This window comes from Perognathus longimembris, chromosome 8 (genome assembly GCF_023159225.1).
Source record: "Perognathus longimembris pacificus isolate PPM17 chromosome 8, ASM2315922v1, whole genome shotgun sequence".
Lineage (NCBI taxonomy): Eukaryota > Metazoa > Chordata > Mammalia > Rodentia > Heteromyidae > Perognathus > Perognathus longimembris.
In genome coordinates, this window is record NC_063168.1 from 62,585,868 (window position 1) to 62,599,999 (window position 14,132).

Below are 14,132 nucleotides of genomic sequence, written 5' to 3' on the forward strand. Positions count from 1 at the left end.
AGGCCATGTGGCCATGATATTTGATTATTGTGGGCATTGGGGAGTTGGAGCTGAGCCCCAAAGCCAATCCAGAGCATCCCATGTATAGTTCTCCATGCCACTCACTCCCTACCCTCCACTTTTGACAAACTGGAAAAATGTGTCACGTTCGATTTTGCCAGTCCTAGGGTGTTTGAACTCATCAGGGTCTGGGCACTGTCCCTGAGCTTTTTCACTCAAAGCTAGCATCATACTCTTTTGAACTACAGTTCAACTTCCAGTTTTCTGGTGGTTAATTAGAGGTAAGAGTCTCATGGAAGTCGAGTGCTGGGGGCCTGTAATCTTAGCTACTCAGGAGGCTGAGATCTGAGGATCATGGTTTGAAGCCAGTCTGGGCAGAAAAGTCCTCCTGAGACTTTTATTTCCAATTAACCATTCAAAAACTGGGAATGGCACTGTGGCTCAAGTGTCTACGCACTAGCCTTGAGCACAAAGAGGCTCGGGGACAGCACATAGGCCCTGAGTTCAAGCCCCACAACTGGTGGGGGGCGGGGAGGAAGGGTCTCATGGACTTTCCTGCCCAGGCTGGCTTTGAACTACGAGCCTCAGATCTCAGCCTCCTGAGTAGCTAGGATTACAGGTGTGAGCCACCAGTACCTGGCAATGTGACACCTTTTTATGAAGCTTAAATTGATTTTGTGGAGGAGGCCAAGATATCTTCCATCTTGATGTCTGGTGCTGGAGGTAATGTTAAGAAATCTATGATAAAATGAACTTTGGCAAAATACCTCCAGGTCCACAATAAGAAGTTTAGTGAATAGAGGAAATGGAAACATCTGGAAACCAGCTCTTCTGCTTTGTCCCCAGGGAGGAACATCCTAGCTGCATCAGCCCTGCCTCCTGGAGAGGCAGTCAGGGCCTGGGAAAGTGATCCTTCAAAGAAAACTAGAGGCCCCCATAGCTCCCCAATGAAAGATGAATTCTGTTTATACAAGCATTTTACTTGATATGCAAATGTGCCTGTGAGGATTAAGCCAGTGAGTCATTGAGAAAAGAATGAATTACTTCGGTGGGAATTACTTCAGCCACACAAAGTGCTCTACACAGGGCTGGTGGGAGGCAAGAGACGCCCAGCCAAGGAGGAGGAAGGGGCACCTATTTGAGCTCTAAGACCGTCATGGGTATCAGGGAATATTCATGGGAATGAACACTGTTTCTATCCCCATTTTACAGATGAGAAAACGGAGGCATTAACAGATTAAGTTACTTGGCTAGAACTGCACAGTTCTTTCTTGGTGGTGGTGGTCGTGGGGCTTAACTCTGGGACTCAGCACCATCCTGGAGCTCTTTTTGCCCAAGGCTAGCACTCTACCACTTTGACAGCACCATTTCTCCATTATCTGGTGGTTAATTGGAGGTAACAGTCTTGCAAAATTTCCTGCCCAGGCTGGCTTTGAACCGTGATCCTCAGAACTCAGCCTCCTGGGTAGTTAGTTTTACGAGTGTAAGCCACCAGTGCCCATCTTGCACAGTTCTAATAATCAACAGATTAAAAAAAATAAATCTAAGCCAGGCACCAGCGGTTCATACATGTAATTCTAGCTACTCAGGAGGCCGAGATCTGAGGATCATGATTCAAAGCCAGCCTGGGCAACAAAGTCCATGAGACTTTTATTTCTAATAAACTACCCAAAATATCAGAAATGGATAGGTGGCTCAAGGTGGTAGGGCACTACCCTTGAGCAAAAAAGTTCAGGAGAGGCAGTGCCCAGGATCTAAGTTCAAGCCTCAGGACTGGCAAAAAAGAAAAAGGAAAAAAAGATTACATAGTCACAGAGCTCGAAAAACTCAAGACATGTATGTTAGGAGAGGAATAAGAGGGTAGTGCCTTTCAGACAGAGAAATGTCCAAGTCTCTGGGGAATCTTGTTAAAATGCGATTCCATTACAGCAGCTCAGGGTGGAGGCTGGCCATGTTGAATCAAGCCAGCAGCCACACTTGGAGTCTGGGTCATGTCTGCAATCTGGCCTGTATATTTGGGCTCAAGTTCAAGACAGGCTTTGGGCTGAAACCCATGCTCAAACAGTAAGGCCCACAGTACGTTACTTAACCTGGATCTGTGCGTCTTCATAAACATATTTAAGCTGATAACCCTTCCCACCCAAGGGACCAGCGGAGACAATGCATCCAGCAGCAGCTTCCTCTTCCTTTCCCAATGCTGAATTAAAGACAGGGGACCAGGCTGGGGCCTGACTGAAGCCAGCTTTAGCAGGCTGGGGGAGTCTAGGTTTTGTGGGGATTAGCAGGGAGCCATCACCCCGAGCAGTGGGCGGCAGTGATGATCCACTCAGAGGAGGCATACAACACGGTTCGGAAGCCAGAACTGCGAGCAGAAGGCAAGCCTGCAGCCCAAAGCCAAAGCTGACGGAGACAGGTCCAAGACAGGAGAGGGAGGGCAGCATCAAGCAGGACTTCTGCTGCCACAAAGGAGCAGGCGGAAGACAGGAGAGAGAGTGGATTTTCCAGGGGACCCTCCCACAGAGTTTAGCAGCCCTGAGGAAGACGATGGCTGAAACCACAGAGGGCCTCACCTGCCTGGGACCTCTGGGCTAGGGGACAGGAACTGGGAGGGGTACAAAGGCTTGCAAAGATGGCTTTCCTTCCCCTCAGCCACTTCCTACTGTCTCTCATCTCCCTCATTTCTCTGCCGCGTGCCTAAGGTCCTCCAAGTTGGGACACTGCTATCATCAGATGACAACACTGCGCTCAAAAATATCTCTCATTAGCATTCCTCTGAATATCTAGATCTCTTCCGGTCTGGATGATTGAACTAATTCACAGGCTGCTGGGAGCCGTCTTCCACAGAGTATGTGGACTTTTTTTTTTTTTTAAAGTAAAGCCAAGGAAAATATTCCCTAGCAGAAGAACTTTCAAGACCTTTGCATATCTGGGTGTTTTTCTGAGGAACCAAGCACATGTGTCTGCAAATGGTTAACTCTCCAGTTTTGGGTTGTTTACTTGCTTGTTTTTAACTCTTTCTAAGTCAAGCTTTGAGGAAAAAAATTTGAGAAAAAAATTAATAGCCCAGTTTAGGGGGGGAAAGTACAGAAAAATGTGTGTGTGTGTTTGTGTGTGTGTGTGTGTGTGTGTGTGAAAGAGAGAGAGAGAGAGAGAGAATGCACTTGTACACATGCTGGTACCGGGGCTTAATCTTAGGGCCTTGTCTTTTCACTTGGCTTTTTCTACTCAAGGCTGGCACTCTACTACTGATTATGCCTCCAGCTGGTTTGGAGCTAACAATCTCTTAAGATTAGTCTGCCCAGGCTGGCTTCAAACCATCATCCTCAGATTTCAGCTTCCTGAGTAGCTAGGATTACAGGCGTGAACTCCAGCTAAAACATTTTCGCATCCATTTCATGCCAGTACTGGGGCTTGAACTCAGGAACCCTGCTCTTACTTGTCTTTTTCACTCAGAGCTGGCACTGTACCACTTGAGCTATATTTCTACTTCCAAAATTTTTTTTAAAGGTTTGTTCACTGTAACTCGTCACAGGAATCATAATGAAAGCAGATGGATAACTATATAGTTGACCATATAACTAACTATCCTAATGGAGGAAAGAAACACAAGAAATTGAATCACTGGAGCCAACAAATCCAAGACCAGATTACACTTTCCCTTCACCTCTTAGAAAGGGGCCAATCGTACCACTGGAAAGGCTATCTGGAGGGTGGCAGGCTCTGTGTGGCTAATGCACTTCCTAGATAGGCAGGTAATCAGAGTCCAGGACAGGAGATAAAGTTATCTGAGCCCCTGCTGAGCAGATGCCCAGATCCTGGGAGCCAACATTGCTCTAAGGGGCCTGGGAAGCCCCTAACACTCAGAGAGTTTCAGTCTGGAGCAGTAAATGCCAAAAAAAAAAAAGCCACAATTCAGACAGAGAAAGCCAAATAGAAAACATTACGGTGAAACTGAAAACAGTTTATTGAGATGAGAATTTAAGTAATATGTTTGTACCTATTTCTTTAATCTTGTGTCTGAGGGCATTTATTCTTTCTGTTAGTGCTCAGGAGCAGTGGGGTTTGACTCATAGTGCCTATAAAGAATCACTTCATCCTGAGCCATTTAATTCAAAGACTGAAGAGCTGTCATAGACCAGGGTCCCCTCTCACTCTCTGGGGACCAAGTTGGCAGATCCAATCAGAGTACACCAAAGGTAAATTTATAAAGAGTTCTACCCTCCCTTCTTGCTTGGGCTGGGGGGGCCATCGTGACTCCTTGCCAGATCTCTGCTCTTTCGTTCTGAGGAGAGGCAGAGGTGTTGAAAACATCCCTCTGGAAGTGGCCTGGCTCTGGCTGCCTAACTCCCATACATGCCAGTACTGTTTTCCTCTGGTTCTGCTTGCTGGAGCCTGTGTCCTTGATCCATCTGTCCCCTTGGCCAGACCCGGACAGACCCAGGGCAATTGGAGGCTTGAATTGAAGTCTCAAAATGGCAAACTTTCAAACTCTATGCCTGCCCACACCCGGGCGATCGGCCAGGCAGACAGAGGTCTAAGGCCCTCAGATTCCTTCTGTATTCCTCCCTGTCCTTCACCACGACCCAGGGCCCCTTAGGCTGCTCTTAAGTATCTCAAAACACCCCAGGGCTTACCCCCTGCTCTGGGCTAAGCATTAGGCCCAGCACTTTACAATATTTTATATAACACTCACCACATCCCTGTAAGGTATGGACTATACTTTGCATTTTACAGACAGAGGCAGAATCAGAGACACTAAATGCCCTGGTCCGAGATCACACAGCATGTACTTTTCTGCCATGAGGCTCTGGCAGTTGTCCCATTACTTGCCCCCAAATACATCCCCAACCTTTTCTCAAGTTCATTCTGTTCTTTCCTTGGCCACTGCCACCGAGCTGCAAGCCTGGCCACCTGATACTTAGAGCTGTGAACCTGGCCATCTGGCCCATCTTCTTGCTTCACTCCATTCTGTGTAGCTCTTGGGCAACTCATGGTCAGGCAGTCTGCAGGGACGGCTCCTGCATTAAAATGTCACCCTTCCCATAGTATTCAGCCAGGTGTGCCCACTCAAGGTAGGGGCTGTGGGGCCCTCCACTTCCTCATTGTAGGTAGGCATCTGGCACATTCTGCTCTCCTGTGCTGCAAGGTGCTAGTGGCTCACATCTGTAGTCCTACCTTCTCAGGAGGCTGACATCATAGGATCAGCTGGGACAGAAAGTCTATGAGGCTCTTAATCTCCAATTAACCAGCAACGATCTGGAAGTGGAGCTGTGGTTCAAGTAGTAGAGCACCAGCCTTGAGCAGAAAAGCCAAGGAAGCATGAAGCCCTGCATGCAAGCCCTAGTATGAGGAGAGGAGAGAGGGGAGAGGAGGAGGAAGGAGAGAGGAAAGGGGAAGGGAAGACGGAAGGGAGGGAAGGGGGTAGGGGGAGTGCTTCCAGTACAGCAAGACCAGAGGGAGAGGCCGGAGGTCTGAAAAGCACAGCCTCGGAGTTGCAGGCCTGGATAAGCCAGCTGACTCGATGGATGATCGAGGGCTAGAGAGGAGCCCCAAGAGGCCTGGCAGCTCCTAGCACCTGCTGGCACTCCCTGAAGCTCCACCCCCAGTGCATCCTGGTTGGTGATGGGGGGACCCCCTTCCCCTCAGCCAGCTCAACTCTGCATCGTTGGCATAGGGTTACCCTACACACACTCGTAGGGCAGGTTGTTCAGCCTTATTCCAGTGACTCATCTTCTCCCTTCCTACCCTCAGCCCCACAGCTCAACTATAAGTCCCACACTGTCTCACATCCTTCCAACCTCGGTACAGTATCCTGAGCCGGGCCGGATGGGAGAGAGCATGAGGGTGACCTCACCTGGCTTTGATCAGCGTGAGACCCAGGGAAGTCTCCTCTCCCAGCCCCTGATTTCCTTCTAATAAACACCATTCACCAGGAAACATGCCTTTCTGCTCAAACCAGTCCATATTTATTTTCTTAGCAGTACAAGCTCCTTGTAAAGACAAGGGCTGGATTGGGTCCTTCCTTTCAAAGCAAGTGGAATTCTTCTTAAACAATTTACACAAAAGTTTCACCCGGGGCACACAGCACAGATGCCCCTTTGGGATGAATTGGAGGAAATGGAACAAAGCTCAGAGAGATGGGTGTGTCTGCCTCCATCCAGGCCTCCCAGGAGGACCAGACTTGTGTTCCACAAACATTAATTCAGCTCCTGCAGTTTGCCCAGCACATGCTGAAGTATTTGCATTCTGTCATGGAGGAAGCCACCATCTGCTTGCGGACATCGGACCTCTACACACTTGGCGGATGATGTGTCACAATGGCCCAGGAAGCCTGGGAAACTGAGTCTGAGTCTGCTGAGTCCAGGAAGGCTTCCTGGAAGAGGTGAGACCTGTGTTGGCTCCTTAGGGATGAAAAGAGATGGTAAGTCCTGGGGACTCTATGATGTGAAAAGTTAACTTTTTTTTTTTTTAAAAGCTTCCTTCTTTTCCCCCTTTTCCCTTGCTTCTAAATGTCAAAAGAATACCCAGCTCACAGGGACAGATAAAATAGTAAACAAAAAAAAAAATCAACATTACCTAGTCAGGGATCACAAAGTTTGTGTATTCTAGCCTATCTCTGGGTTTCAGCATATGCATAAAACTAGAGATGATGGAAGAGTATTAAAACTTCTTTTCCTCTTTGTTACTGCAAATATTTACCATCTTGCTGAATCATTTTCAAGGCTTCTTTTTAATGGTTGCTTATTATACCATCTTTTGACCAGACCCTGATATATGTAATCATTCCCTGTTATTTCCAATTTCTTATTCATTACTCGGAGTGAGGCAGCCATTTGCCCTTGGTAATTAAAGTCGGGAAGAGCCTGGTTTTGCTTTATTGATGATAAGGAAATCAGTGGCACCATGTGGTAGCCCTGATTTGGGGGGGGGGCAGCACCTGTCACTTGTTGGGGACGGGTTGGGGGGGCAAGATTCTGCATTGAAGAGACCCAAAGGAGAAAGGGGAAAACAAATGTAGGGAAGTAGGCAGATCTTCCTGGAAGTGCAATTGCACAATGGCTGAGTTCTCCCTGGGGAGGCAGGCAGAGCAGGGCTGTCAGGAGGCTGAGCTTTCCACGCTCCAGAGCTGCGAGGTCACCTCCATCCAGGCAATCTTGGTTAATCACATGGCCACCTTAATCAAGGCTGGGAACTTAAAAAGAGAGAAACTGTGTCTGACTGATTCAGTGCCAGCACTGCAGTTCCTTACTGTAGGCTTTCATAATTTTCAAACAAATAAGATATTAAAAAAATGTTTTCCCATTCCTGACTCACAGTAGCAAAAATTGATCCCAAGCCAGGTGCTGGTGGCTCACCCCTAAAGTCATAGCTACTCAGGAGGCTGAGATATGAATCTTGGTTCAAAGCCGGCCAGAGCAGGAAAGTCTGAGCCTCTTCTCTTCCATTAACCACCAAAAGGCTGAATGTAGAGCTGTAGCCCAATGGTAGAGCACCAGCCTTGGAACAACTAAGGGGCAGTGCTCAGACCCTGAATTCAAACGCCAGTATCTGAGCATGTGAGGGCTCACGTGTGTGTGTGTGTACACACACACACACACACACACACACACACACAATTATCTCAATCAGATTCAGACACCAGTGTTTGAAACTGCAGTCCCAGTTCTGGCAGGCTCCACACACTGAGGCACACCTCTAACCATCGTGTGCGTTGGCCTGCACATCTGCAAAATGGGACCGAGGGGATTTATTCAAAGGGTTGCAAAAGAAACTAATAACATAAACATTCAACTCTTAACATTCATCATCATCAGTGTTGTTATGACGACTGTGGTGTGTGTGTGTGTGTGTGTGTGTGTGTGTGTGTGTGTGTGTGTGTGTGTCCTGTTAAGAAAGCCAAGTTCATCTGGACATGGTGATACATGATTGTAATTCCTGCACTTGGGAGGCTGAGATACAAGCGTGGAGAATTTAACACCTGCTTGGGCTACATAATGAGATCTTGTCTCAAAACACCACCAAATAACAAAGACAGGTGCAGGTGGCTCACCCCTATAATCCTGGCTACTTAGGAAATTGAGAGCTGAGGATCAGTTTGAAGCCAGCTTGGACAGGAAAGTCCATAAGACTCTTATTGAAAATTAACCAGTGAAAAGTGGAGCTAGAAGCATGACTTAAGTGAAAGAGTACCAGGCATGAGCAAGCAAGCAAGCAAGCAAGCACCACATCCTGAGTTCAGGATCTGATACCAGAAAAAAAAAAGTCTAAATCCAGATGGCAACTGTCACCTCTCAGATGCCAAAGGACAGAGCCCCACAGGAAACGCAAGTGGTCTGTCATTCTGACAGTAGCAACTAATGTGTGGGCCAGGCTCGAGGCGTTCTTTCATCCAATCTTTACAGAAATTCCCTGAGGCTGATAAAAATCATCCTTGTTTTTTTCAGAGCGAGCGTGCCAACCCGAGGCTCTTCTGCAGTAATGTTGACTTACAGAAATGAAACACTGGAGATCTCTGCCTACAAATACCTCACATTGTTGCTAGGTAAAAAATTAGAAGGGAAAATATATCTAACAGGAACATGGAACACATAATCAGGATCATACAAATTAAATGTTACACACACAGCAGGTTGCTGAGGAAACGGGATGGGAGGTGTCAGGGAGAAAAATTCTGAACATTATTTAAAAGAGAAGAATTCCATTGTACTGGGAGAAAAAGAAGGCTTTTCGTAAAGGAAAGGGTGGAAGAAAAACGTATTTCCTAATAGTGTATTATTTTATATGTCTAACTTGAATTAAAAAAAAAAATCTCATGAGACCGGTATTTCCCCATCCTTCAGATAAGAAAACCAAAGCCCAAGAGTGGGGGGTGGGGTGGGGTGGGGTGATACTTCAATGGCCCAAGATCACACAGGGAACAAGAAATGGAAGTAGGGGCTGGGGATATGGCCTAGTGGCAAGAGTGCTTGCCTCGTATACATGAGGCCCTGGGTTCAATTCCCCAGCACCACATATACAGAAAACAGCCAGAAGTGGCGCTGTGGCTCAAGTGGCAGAGTGCTAGAAAAAAAAAAAGAAATGGAAGTAGAAACAAATGCCGCTAGGTAGGCCCTCTGACATCAGAGCAATGGTGTCTAGAAAGATCTGCAGTGAGTATGTATATTAGGCAAAGGTATGAAGGAAGTATGCTCAAGCAGAAAAAAGATGATTCCAACATGGATTCTTTTTATTTATTTATTTATTATTTTTGCCAGTCCTGGGGCTTGAACTCAGGGCCTGAGCACTGTCCCTGGCTTCTTTTTGCTCAAGACTAGCACTCTGCCACTTGAGCCACAGCGCCACTTCTAGCTTTTTTTCTATATGTGTGGTGCTGAGGAATTATTGAACCCAGGGCTTCATGTCTATGAGGTGAGCACCCAACATGGATTTTTTTTTTAACGGTTTTACTTGTTTATTGATCAACCTCTCTGCGGTGTTAGGACACTTGAACTCACAGCTTGCGCGCTTGCTAGGCAGGTGCTTGACCCTCTAGGTATTACCGGAACGGCGAAGGTGGTGCCCTCCTTCCGCTCTTGCGGTCCTGGTGGCGCCGGCCTCCAGCTCCGAACTGCCTGGACACCGAATGCCTGGGCGGGGGCCCAACATGGATTTTTTTGTGTGTGTTGATTCTTGGGCTTGAACCTAGGACCTGGGTGCTATCCCTAAAATTTTGTGCTCAAAACTAGCACTCTACTACTTGATTCATAGCTCCACTTCCAACTTTTTTGGTGGTGAATTGGAGATAAGTCACATGGACTTTCCTGCCCTGACTGGCTTTGAATTTCAATCCTCAGATCTCAGCCTCCTGAGTAGCTAGGATTACAGGTGTGAGACATGGGCTCCTGGTTCTAGATCATTATTATTATTTTCTATAACTGTTGAAACTCAAACCAGCATTGGGGGCAATCTCAATGTCGAGTTCCTTGTGCTGATAAGGAAGCACAGCAAGGAGGTTAACGCTGGGCGATGCTGGATGAGGGTTACAGGAAACCTCTGTAATTACCTAGAAATCTGTATTGAAAAGTAAAGTTTATAAAAAGTTGTGTGTAATGCAAACAATAATATTTCCTCTGGACAGAGGTGGGAGCTGGTAGGGGGCCTGGCCTGGTCAGGGGAGTACAAGAGTATTCTCCCTTTACACCATTATACAAGAGTCCCTCCTCCCTTTCAAGTAACAACCAATGGAGCACTAAGTTGGCTCCAAATGAGGTGAGGAAGATTTGGGTACACACTGAGCACCTCACAGTGCCAAGGGCTGCCTGTGAGTAGGAAGCATTACCAGGACAGGGGTGTGGCCATTAGACTCTTAGACTAGATAGCCAGGAAAGACCCAAAGATAAGGGCCTGGAGTGGCCTTGCTTCTCCTGCAAAGTCTCCAGGGAAGGCGTGTGGTCCTCAGGCTGGGTGGACAAGGTGGACTTTGCAGGATGTGAGCCAGCAGGTGAAGATGAGGGACAGGAGCTGTCTACTTAAGAGAAGCTGTTGGTACTGGTGTCATCGGGATACACAGCCCCACCCTATCACCAAGGAATGAAAATATCAATAACCTCACATCAAGGAGGTTTGAGAACAGCTATCAGAAACAGCTTGATCTAGGAGCAGAGACAGAAACTTCCCAGGAAAAATGCACTGAGAATCTCACTAGAAATCTGGAAGGATGATAATAGAGAGGAGGTTCACAGCACTGGTTTATCTGTTCTGTAGGTCCCCACTGAGCCTGGGCAGAGAGCACAGGCAGAGAACCACAGTGATGTCTGCAAACCAAGGCACTCGGAGGGAAACTCAGCCAGCTGGCTAGAATGTATTCAAATACATAATTGAAGTGCAAGCCTCACTGGCATAATGTTGACGGTGAGGTGACAGCATGGAAGAATTCCCAGTATGGAGTGTTTAATGAGAAAGTCCTCTTCTTATCTACAGTCTCACCTTCTGTGGTTGGTCAACCCCAGTCTAAAAACATTAAATGGAAAATTCCAGAAATAAAAAATTCATGCGTTTGAAAGTACACAGTGCTCTGAGTCTTGTGATGCCCTCTCCTGTGGTCGCACTCTACCCCACCCAGGATGCGAGTCTACCCTGTGCAGTGTCTTCGCCGTGTGCTCTACCCCCGTATTAGTCACCCAGCACAGAGCTCGGTTCTCACAAGGACTGCCTCGATAACCGCAATGCTTGAGTTTCAGTGACTCTTATTTTACTAAACAAGGTCCAAAGTGCAAGAGAAGAAAATGTACTATTTTGGTATTAGTTATCATCATCAGTCTCACTACGCCTAATTTATAAAGTTTATCACAGATATGGATGCACAAGAGAAAGACACTGTCTATATAGGATCCAGTACCCTCAATGGTTTCAGGCACCTAGACTAAGGTATTAGTGGAACTTCTTCACAGCCATGATGAAAGCGGCTGACCTGAAAAACTAAATGGAGGAAGGACTTATTCTGGATCCACAGGGAGGCAGGCAGATCCTCAAGGTGACAGGACCGTGAGGCAGAGGCTGCTCACCTCATGGCGAACAGGAAGCAGAGAGGCAGAGAGGAGCCCAGGACAAGATGCAGCCTCCAAAGGACCCCCAGCCCCGACCCCTCGGTGACCGGCTTCCTCTACTTAGGCTCCACCTCCTGAAGCTTCTAGAACCTCCCAAAATAAGGTACACCAGTTAGGTGGCTCAACCCATGAGAATTTTAGAAGGAACTTCGCTTCTAAACCATAACCATAACTACAGAAATATTTATTGCATAGTAAACCATATCCACAGTTCAACCCAAACTATAAAAATCATAATTAAATTACAGAAAAGGAAGCATCTTGAGGCTGGGAATATGGCTTAGTGATAGAGTGCTCGCCTCGCATACATGAAGCCCTGAGTTCAATTCCTCAGCACCACATATATAGAAAATGGCCAGAAGTGGTGCTGTGGCTCAAGTGGCAGAGTGCTAGCCTTGAGCAAAAAGAAGCCAGGGACAGTGTACAGGCCCTGAGTTCAAGCCCTAGAACTGGCCAAAAGAAAAGGAAGCAGCTTGACTTGCTAGAGAATCAAATCACCGTGAATTGTGTGTGTGTGTGTGTGTGTGAGAGAGAGAGAGAGAGAGAGAGAGAGAGAGAGAGAGAGAGAGAGAAAGAGAGTATGTGTGTACTGGGGCTTGATCTCTAGGCCTGAGTACTGTTTCTTACTGTTTCTTTCTGCTCAAGGCTGGCACTCAACCACTTGCAACTTAGAAGCTTCACTTCCCGCTTTTTGGTGGTTAGTTAATTGAGATTAAGAGCCTCCTGGACTCTCCTGCCTGGGCTGGCTTTGAGCCAGGACCTTCAGATCTCAACCTTCTGAGTAGTGAGGATTACCTGTGTGAGCCACTGATACCCAGATGAGAATTGTCTTTTTTTGCTTTCCTATCCACTAGTGCTATGTGGAGAGTAGCAATTTCCGGGGAGACTTTCATGCGTCTATGAGGCCCACTGGCAGGGTCCATTTGCCTGTTCCTTTCTCCATCCCTCAGCTTTGTGTCAAATAAAAGTTCTCAAATCTTTCCCACTAATGGCCACAGGAAGGACATTTCTAATTGGAAGATGTTATATCCATTCCTATTTTCCTCCTCCATTTTTCATCCAGATCAATTGTCGCCAACTCCTTTTATATTAATCTTTTGAGACAGATTTCAGCATGGCCTTGAACATGAGTTCAATCTCCCAGGTGCTGGTATTACGAGTGGGCACTGCCACACCTGGCCCCTAAGTGTTGAATTCTAAAATCATCAAAAGCCCTCAATAATTACTGAAATGTGGAGGGCATCTACTCTGTAATCTTTTTCTTTTCTTTTCTTTTCTTGTCCTGGGGCTTGAAAACGGTGTCTGAGTGCTGTCCCTGATCTTCTTTTACACAAGGCTAATGCTCTACCACTTGAGCCACAGCACCCCGCCTCCTGGACTTTCCTGCCTGCGCTGGCTTCAAACTGCACTCCTCAGATCTCAGCCTCCTAAGTAGCTAGGATTACAGGCGTGAGCCACCGTGGCTCCTGGAGTTTTTCACAATCTTTATTTCAGCAAACAGGGTAGGGTGCTGGGAGATGTAGCTCGGTGGTGGAACACTTGCCTAGCATTGGCCAAGTCCACAGTTTGATCCCAAGCAAGGACAGGAGGTGGTAGAGAGCATTGGCTAAGATCCCCATGGTCGGGAGAAGCAAGCAAGGGCTTCTCTTCTCCACCATGCATAAGGCCAGAGTCTCATTTGCCTCATGTGATTATGTATTGATCTTTGTTTCATTCATTGCTCAACACCTAATATCCAAATGTGAGCAAATACATGGGTCTTTAAAACCCAGTTATCTTATACTTGTGCCCCAAGAGGAGTATAATAAGCGTGGCTGGAGAAATATAAACACAAAGCCCTAATGAGCCTTCTGGATCTTCCTCAAGTCTGTACTTAACTCAGCCTGCAGAAGAACGCTGTCTGGGTCTGACATCTTCAAACTGTTATTAATGTCTCAGGCTTTTCAGAGCTCATCACAGCCTGTGTGATAAAAATCTAGGCTTCAGCTTCTCATCACAGAGAATGAAAAGAGAGATCCAGGTAGGACACAGCTGCCAGTTTCCTACTGAAAAATAAATAACAAGATGCACCTTGGTGGTTATTTCAGAGACAGGGTGAGTTCCACACCCCTGACCTGCCCCTGCTTCCCGAGACAGGAGAAGCCTGGCTGAGAAGGGCAGGTGCTGCCCGAATACTGCCTTTCCCCTTAGCGCAGGATGCCAGGCCGCGGCGTCTGCGCCTGCTCCCTGCACAGGGAAAGCATGACAGAGATGGCTTTGGTAGCTCTGTGTGAAAACCACCCAAGGCTCCTCAGTGAAGGACTGACTCACTCCACAGACACCAGGCAGCAGCTGAAATGAATAATGCAGAGCTGTGAGCTCCACCCTGACGGCTGGCCAAACATCTTGGTAATTAAAGAGGAAGCTGTAGACCGTGTATGGCATGACTTTTGTATGTAGTAAACTTGGCATGCATATATATGTATGTATATATATACACACATATATGTGTGTGTGTGTGCCTGTAAAATGTGCTTTAATTGCATTTAAAAGACCTGCAAGGTTCCA

The 14,132-nt window shown here is 47.0% G+C and overlaps 1 protein-coding gene across 2 annotated transcripts in view; it reads right to left on the reverse strand.

The window, feature by feature from the left end:
- The window catches only part of Efr3b (EFR3 homolog B), a 72,588-nt gene that overhangs the window by 39,026 nt on the left and 19,430 nt on the right, over positions 1 to 14,132 (reverse strand). The window lies entirely within an intron of this gene.